General features: G+C 52.3%; 1 long non-coding RNA gene across 1 annotated transcript; it reads right to left on the minus strand.

Moving 5' to 3' along the window:
- Positions 1 to 251: 251 nt before the first annotated feature.
- LOC143956642 (uncharacterized) lies at positions 252 to 4,976 on the minus strand. The gene is made up of 3 exons (XR_013269970.1): positions 4,787 to 4,976; positions 468 to 499; positions 252 to 387 (listed from the first exon to the last, which is right to left on the minus strand). It is a non-coding gene; the product is annotated as an uncharacterized LOC143956642 (long non-coding RNA).
- Between the last annotated feature and the right edge of the window lie 2,560 nt (positions 4,977 to 7,536).

The following is a 7,536-nucleotide window of genomic DNA, read 5'->3' on the forward strand; positions in this document are numbered from 1 at the left end:
CCCCCCCCCCTCCAAGAGAATGGACCCTCCAGAGAGCCTCAACTCTTCCCCCCCCCCCCCCCCAAGAGAATTGACCCTCCAGAGAGCCTCAACTCTGCCCCCCACCAAGAGAATGGACCCTCCAGAGAGCCTCAACTCTCCCCCCCCACCAAGAGAATGGACCCTCCAGAGAGCCCTCAACTCTCTCCCCCCCCACCAAGAGAATGGACCCTCCAGAGAGCCTCAACCTCCCGCACCCAGAGCATCAAGAAAGCATGGAGAGCACCATCAGCCCCTCTGGTAACTCACCTCCTTGTTGGGTGGGGGGATGTATCCGGCGTACGCCAAAACAAAGCTGCAGAAACGGTTGAAGTCCTCCACCGTGCGGGAACGTTTCTGGGGGGGCTGCTGGGGGAAAATCAGAGATCGGGGTTATTATATTACCACCCTCCCCCACTCAGGATACAAGTCACATGACGTGTACTTACCTCTGTAGCCGACTTCACCTCTACAGATGTATCTAGGAGGAGAGAGAGATCTGTTATTATCCAAAGTACTACTGCCGCCCCCGCCCCCCACCACCTACCCCCCCAATCACCTCTACAGATGTATCTAGGAGGAGAGAGAGATCTGTTATTATCCAAAGTACTACTGCCACCGACGCACCCCCCCCCCCCCCCCGGGACCCACCGACGCACCCCCCCCCCGGGACCCACCACATAACGCCCCCTACCACCACCCCCCCCCCCATCACCTCTACAGACTAATCTAGAGGAGAGAGAGATCGAGAGAGAGATCGAGAGAGAGATCGAGAGAGAGATCGAGAGAGAGATCGAGAGAGAGAGATCTGTTACTACCCAAATAACACCCCCCAGACACCCACCACCTCCCCCCACCCCATACCTACCCCCCCCACCCCACCTCCCCCCCCTCCCCCCCCCACCATACCTACCCCCCCCTCCTACCTCCCACCCCCCCCACCATACCCTACCCCCCCGTCCTCCTACTCCCTCCTCACCATACCTACCCCCCCCCTCCTACCCCCCCTCCCACCTACCCCCCCTCCTACCCCCGTCCTCACCATACCTTCCCCCCCCTCCTCCAACTCCCTCCTCACCATACCTACCCCCCCGTCCTCCTACTCCCTCCTCACCTACCCACCCCCGTCCTCCTACTCCCTCCTCACCATACCTACCCCCCCGTCCTCCTACTCCCTCCTCACCATACCTACCCCCCCGTCCTCCTACTCCCTCCTCACACCAACAACATACCTACCCCCCGTCCTCCTACTCCCTCCTCACCATACCTACCCCCCCGTCCTCCTACTCCCTCCTCACCATACCTACCCCCCCGTCCTCCCTCCCTCCTCACCATACCTACCCCCCCGTCCCCTACTCCCTCCTCACCATACCTACCCCCCCACGTCTCTCCCTCCTCACCACCCCCCGTCCTACTCCCTCCTCACCATACCTACCCCCCCCGTCCTACTCCCTCCTCACCATACCTACCCCCCGTCCCTACTCCCTCCTCACCATACCTACCCCCCCGTCCTCCTACTCCCTCCTCACCATACCTACCCCCCGTCCTCCTACTCCCTCCTCACCCATACCTACCCCCCCGTCCTCCTACTCCCTCCTCACCATACCTACCCCCCCGTCCTCCTACTCCCTCCTCACCATACCTACCCCCCGTCCTCCTACTCCCTCCTCACCATACCTACCCCCCGTCCTCCACTCCCTCCTCACCATACCTACCCCCCCGTCCTCCTACTCCCTCCTCACCATACCTACCCCCCGTCCTCCTACTCCCTCCTCACCATACCTACCCCCCCGTCCTCCTACTCCCTCCTCACCATACCTACCCCCCCGTCCTCCTACTCCCTCCTCACCATACCTACCCCCCCGTCCTCCTACTCCCTCCTCACCATACCTACCCCCCCGTCCTCCTACTCCCTCCTCACCATACCTACCCCCCGTCCTCCTACTCCTCCTCACCATACCTACCCCCCCGTCCTCTACTCCCTCCTCACCATACCTACCCCCCCGTCCTCCTACTCCCTCCTCACCATACCTACCCCCCCGTCCTCCTACTCCCTCCTCACCATACCTACCCCCCCGTCCTCCTACCCCTCACCATACATACCCCCCGTCCTCCTACCCCCTCACCATACCTACCCCCCGGTCCTCATCAAACCTAGCCCCCCCCCCCCCCCCGTCCTCCTACCCCCTCCTCACCATACCAGCCCCCCGTCCTCCTACCCCCTCCACCATACCTATACCTACCCAGCACTATCCTACCACCTCCTCATCATACCTTACCCCCCCCATTCTCAGCATACCTCCCACCCGTCCTACCCCCTCACCATACATACCCCCCGTCCTCCTACCCCCTCACCATACCTACCCCCCGGTCCTCATCAAACCTAGCCCCCCCCCCCCCCCCCGTCCTCCTACCCCCTCCTCACCATACCAGCCCCCGTCCTCCTACCCCCTCCACCATACCTATACCTACCCAGCACTATCCTACCACCTCCTCATCATACCTTACCCCCCCATTCTCAGCATACCTCCCACCCCGTCCTACCCCCTCGCCATACCTACCCCCGTTCTCCGACCCCTTTCTCACCATACCTACGGCCTGCCTTCCTCCTACCCCCCCACCATACCTACCCCCCCTCACCATATCTATACCTACCCAGCACTATCCTACCACCCTCCCCGTTGTCCTACCCCCTCCTCACCATACCTACCCCCCGTCCTCCTACCCCCTCCACCATACCCTACCCAGCACTATCCTACCACCTCCTCATCATACCTTACCCCCCCCTTCTCACCATACCCCCCACCCCGTCCTACCTCCTCACCATACCTACCCCCGTTCTCCGACCCCCTTCCTAACCCCCCCCATCCTCCTACCACCTCATCATCATCATACCTAACCCCCGCCCCCATCCTCCTACCACCTCATCATCATCATACCTAACCCCCGCCGTCCTCCAACCCCCCCCAGTCATCCCCTCCTCACCATACCTACCCCCCACTATACTCCTACCCTGTCCTCGCCTTACCTACCCCCCCTGTTCTCCAACCGCCTCCTCACCATACATACGCCCCCCCGTTTCCTACCCCCTCCTCACCATACCTACCCCCGCCTTCCTACCAAACATACCCCCTCCTCACCATACCTACCCCCCCGCTGTCCTCCTACCCCCTCCTCACCATACCTACCCCCCCTGTCACCCCCCTCCTCACCGTACCTACCCCCCTGTCATCCTACCCCCCCTCATCCTCTTCTCACCATACCTACCCCCCCCCCCCGCTGTCTCCTACCCCCTCCTCACCATACCTACCCCCCCCCTGTCATCCCCTCCTCACCATACCTATCCCCACTATCCTACCACCTCTTCATCATACCTAACCCCCCCCCCGTCCTCCTACCCTCCTCACCATACCTACCCCCCTGTCCTCCTCACCATACCTACCCCCCTGTCCTCCTACCCCTCCTCACCATACCTACCCCCCTGTCCTCCTCACCATACCTACCCCCCTGTCCTCCTCACCATACCTACCCCCCTGTCCTCCTCACCATACCTACCCCCCTGTCCTCCTACCCCTCCTCACCATACCTACCCCCCCTCATCCCCTCCTCACCATACCTACCCCCCTGTCCTCCTACCCCCTCCTCACCAACCTACCCCCCTCATCCCCTCCTCACCATACCTACCCCCCCGTCCTCCTACCCCTCCTCATCATACCTACCTCCCTGTCCTCCTCACCATACCTACCCCCTCCCTCATCCTCCTCACCATACCTACCCCCATCCTCCTACCCCTCCTCACCATACCTACCCCCCTGTCCTCCTACCCCTCCTCACCATACCTACCCCCCTGTCCTCCTACCCCTCCTCACCATACCTACCCCCTGTCCTCCTACCTCCTCACCATACTACCCCCCTCATCCCCTCCTCACCATACCTACCCCCCACTATCCTACCACCTCTTCATCATACCTACCCCCCCCGTCCTCCTACCCCTCCTCACCATACCTACCCCCCTGTCCTCCTCACCATACCTACCCCTCCCCTCATCCTCCTCACCATACCTACCCCCATCCTCCTACCCCTCCTCACCATACCTACCCCCCTGTCCTCCTACCCCTCCTCACCATACCTACCCCCCTGTCTCCTACCCCTCCTCACCATACCTACCCCTGTCCTCTACCCCTCCTCACCATACCTACCCCCCTCATCCCCTCCTCATCATACCTACCCCCCCTCATCCCTCCTCACCATACCTACCCCCCTGTCCTCCTACCCCTCCTCACCATACCTACCCCCCTCATCCTCCTCATCATCATACCTACCCCCCTCATCCCCTCCTCATCATCATACCTACCCCCCTGTCCTCCTACCCCTCCTCACCATACCTACCCCCTCCCTCATCCTCCTCACCATACCTACCCCCCATCCTCCTACCCCTCCTCACCATACCTACCCCTGCCTTCCTACCATACATACCCCCCCCGTTTTTCTACCCCCTCCCCCGATCACATCCTGCATTACCTACCCCCCCCCCCCATATCTCCATCACATCCCCCCATAACGGTCTCCCCTCCACACTTCATACCCCTCCCCCCATAATTACCTCTCCCCTTCCAACTGCCACCACCCCTCCCCCCACCCGTCATAACTACCCCCATCATCTTCATGTCCCCCCCAACAACAACCCCTCCCCCCCTATACTCCGGTCCCGGTACAGCACCCCTCGGTCGGTCGGTTCCCCTCCCCCCATGTCCGGGGTTCCACCTACCTCCCGGGCTCTCACTGGCCTCCCCCATGGCCTCCTCCAGCATGCCGGGCTCCGGGGGGCCCTCCAGGGGCCACAATCTGTCCGGTCACCGCACTGCCTGCCGGGAGCCGCCCGTCGCCTCATGGGACTTTGTAGTCCCGTCACCCCGCCTTCCCGCCCGGCGTCCATCGCCACGCCCACTCCCCCTCCGCGTCACAACCCCGCCTCTAACTTTATGGGACCACGCCCACCCCGGTCTGCGTCAGCGCTCGTCTCCTCCCACAATGCAACGCGCCGGAAGACGGCGGCCGCGACTCCGCCCACCACCGCCATATTGGCTGCAACGAGCGGAAGTCTTCGTCCTACACGGAGGGGGCGGGTCTATGGCGCAGGGCGTGACCACTATAGCCCGCCCACCGCCGACTTTACTCTGATAGTCCGCCTTTGACCCCTCCCACCGGTGCCGCCACCTCAACCCCGTCATCCAGTTCCTAATCCCGCCTACATCGCATCGTCCCGCCCCCTTACTCTGCCTTAAACGCTTCATGAACAGGAGATTTTACCCCCTTTCATGACCAGGCCACGTGTTACAAATACAATTCCCCACAAATAGAACTTCAACTCCTCCGAGCGCTTCACACCCAACATATTCTGATAGAAAACTATAAATAAATATACAAAAATATATAAAAATCGATTTTCTTCCTCAATTTATCCCCAAATGTCCGAAAAGATAGACAAGATGGAGACATTATTATTATTATTATTATTATTATTATTATTATATTATATTGTTATATTATTATTATATTATTATTATTATATTATTATTATTATTATTATTATTATTATATTATATGTTATATTATTATTATTATTATATTATTATTATATTATTATTATTATTATATTATTATTATTATTATATTATTATTATTATTATATTATTATTATATTATATTGTTATATTATTATTATTATTATATTATTATTATATTATTATTATTATTTTAATTATTGTTATTATTATATATTTTATTATTATTATTATTATTATTATTATTATTATTATTATTTTATATTATTATATTATTATTATATTATATTGTTATATTATTATTATATTATTACTATATTATATTATTATTTTTTATTATTATTATTATTATTATTATTATATTATTATTATTATTATTATTATTATATTATTATTATATTATTATTATTATATTATATTGTTATATTATTGTTATATTATTATTATATTATTACTATATTATATTATTATTATATTATTTTATATTATTATTATTATTATTATTATTATATTATTATTATTATTTTATTATTATTATTATTATTATATTATTATTATTTTATTATTATATTATTATTATTATTATATTATTATTATTATATTATTATTATTATATTATTATTATATTATATTGTTACATTATTATTATTATTTTAATTATTGTTATTATTATTTTTATATTATTATTATATATTTTTTATTATTATTATTATTTTATATTATTATTATTTTATTATTATATATATTGTTATAATATTATTATTATATTATTATATATTTTTATTATTATTATTTTATATTATTATATTATTATTATTATTATATTATATTGTTATAATATTATTATTATATTATTATATATTTTTTATTATTATTTTATATTATTATTATTATTATTATTATATTACTATTATTATTATTATTGTATTATTATTATTATATTATATTATTGTTATTATTATTATATTATAGCACTACCCCTGAAGGAGCTGCTGGATATTTTTGGGGTCCTCCTTGTGACACGTCTCGGGGGGTCTCGGGGATGCCCCGGGGTAGGTTGTCCGGTAACTTGAGACTGACAACAGATCCGGTGGAATGGATTTTATTTGCAGGCATTTCTCGGGGTCGGAGGATGGGAAGGAGGTTGGGGGTCTCTCAATGTCAAAGTCTAGAAACGTTAGAGAACTTGCTTAGGCCCCTTTCACACTGGGGCGGGAGCGGCGTTGGCGGTAAAGCGGCGCTGTATTTAGTGCCGCTTTACCGTCGTTTTAGCGGCGGAAGCGAGGCGGTTTTAACCTCCGCTAGCAGCCGAAAAAGGGTTAAAACGGCCTGCAAAGCGCGGCTGCAGCAGCGGTTTGCCGGGCGGTATAGCCGCGCTGCTCCATTGATTGGTAGGAGTGGTGAACACGCGGCTCCCTCACCGCTCCAAAGATGTGCACCGCTCCGGTGTCAGAGCCCTCCGGATTTCACACTGGAGTGAAAGGGGCCGGATTTTTCAGGCGCTATTTTTTAGTGCTGTAGCGCCTGAAAACCGCCCCGGTGTGAAAGGGGCCTTACTTTGACTGCATCCAGAGAACAGCCAATCACAGCTGGAGGATCACTCAGGTTGGACAGTCCGTCTCTCACAAGGTCTCGCAGCCAACAAGGTGCTTCCTCAGGAACAAAGTCTCTGCCACAGACGTTGTTGTAGAACACAAACTAAACTTGAGAACACTCGTAGGATACCTGGATCTCTCAGCCAGCTTGGCAATAGGGTTGCCACCTGTCCAGGATTCACCCGGACAGTTCGGGTTTGAAATCATGCGTCCGGGTTACAGACTGCCTGAAACCCGGACACATTAGTTAGACTGGACTATGGCTTCCCAGCAGGGTTGCTGGCTGCAGTTGTCTAAGCTGAAAGTGTCTGTTACGCTCTTTCACACTGCACAAAGCCAACACTAACAATCCCCCCCAC

This window comes from Lithobates pipiens, unplaced genomic scaffold (assembly GCF_037356315.1).
Source record: "Lithobates pipiens isolate NorthernLeopardFrog02 unplaced genomic scaffold, aLitPip1_a1.2 Scaffold_386, whole genome shotgun sequence".
NCBI classification, from domain to species: Eukaryota; Metazoa; Chordata; class Amphibia; order Anura; family Ranidae; genus Lithobates; species Lithobates pipiens.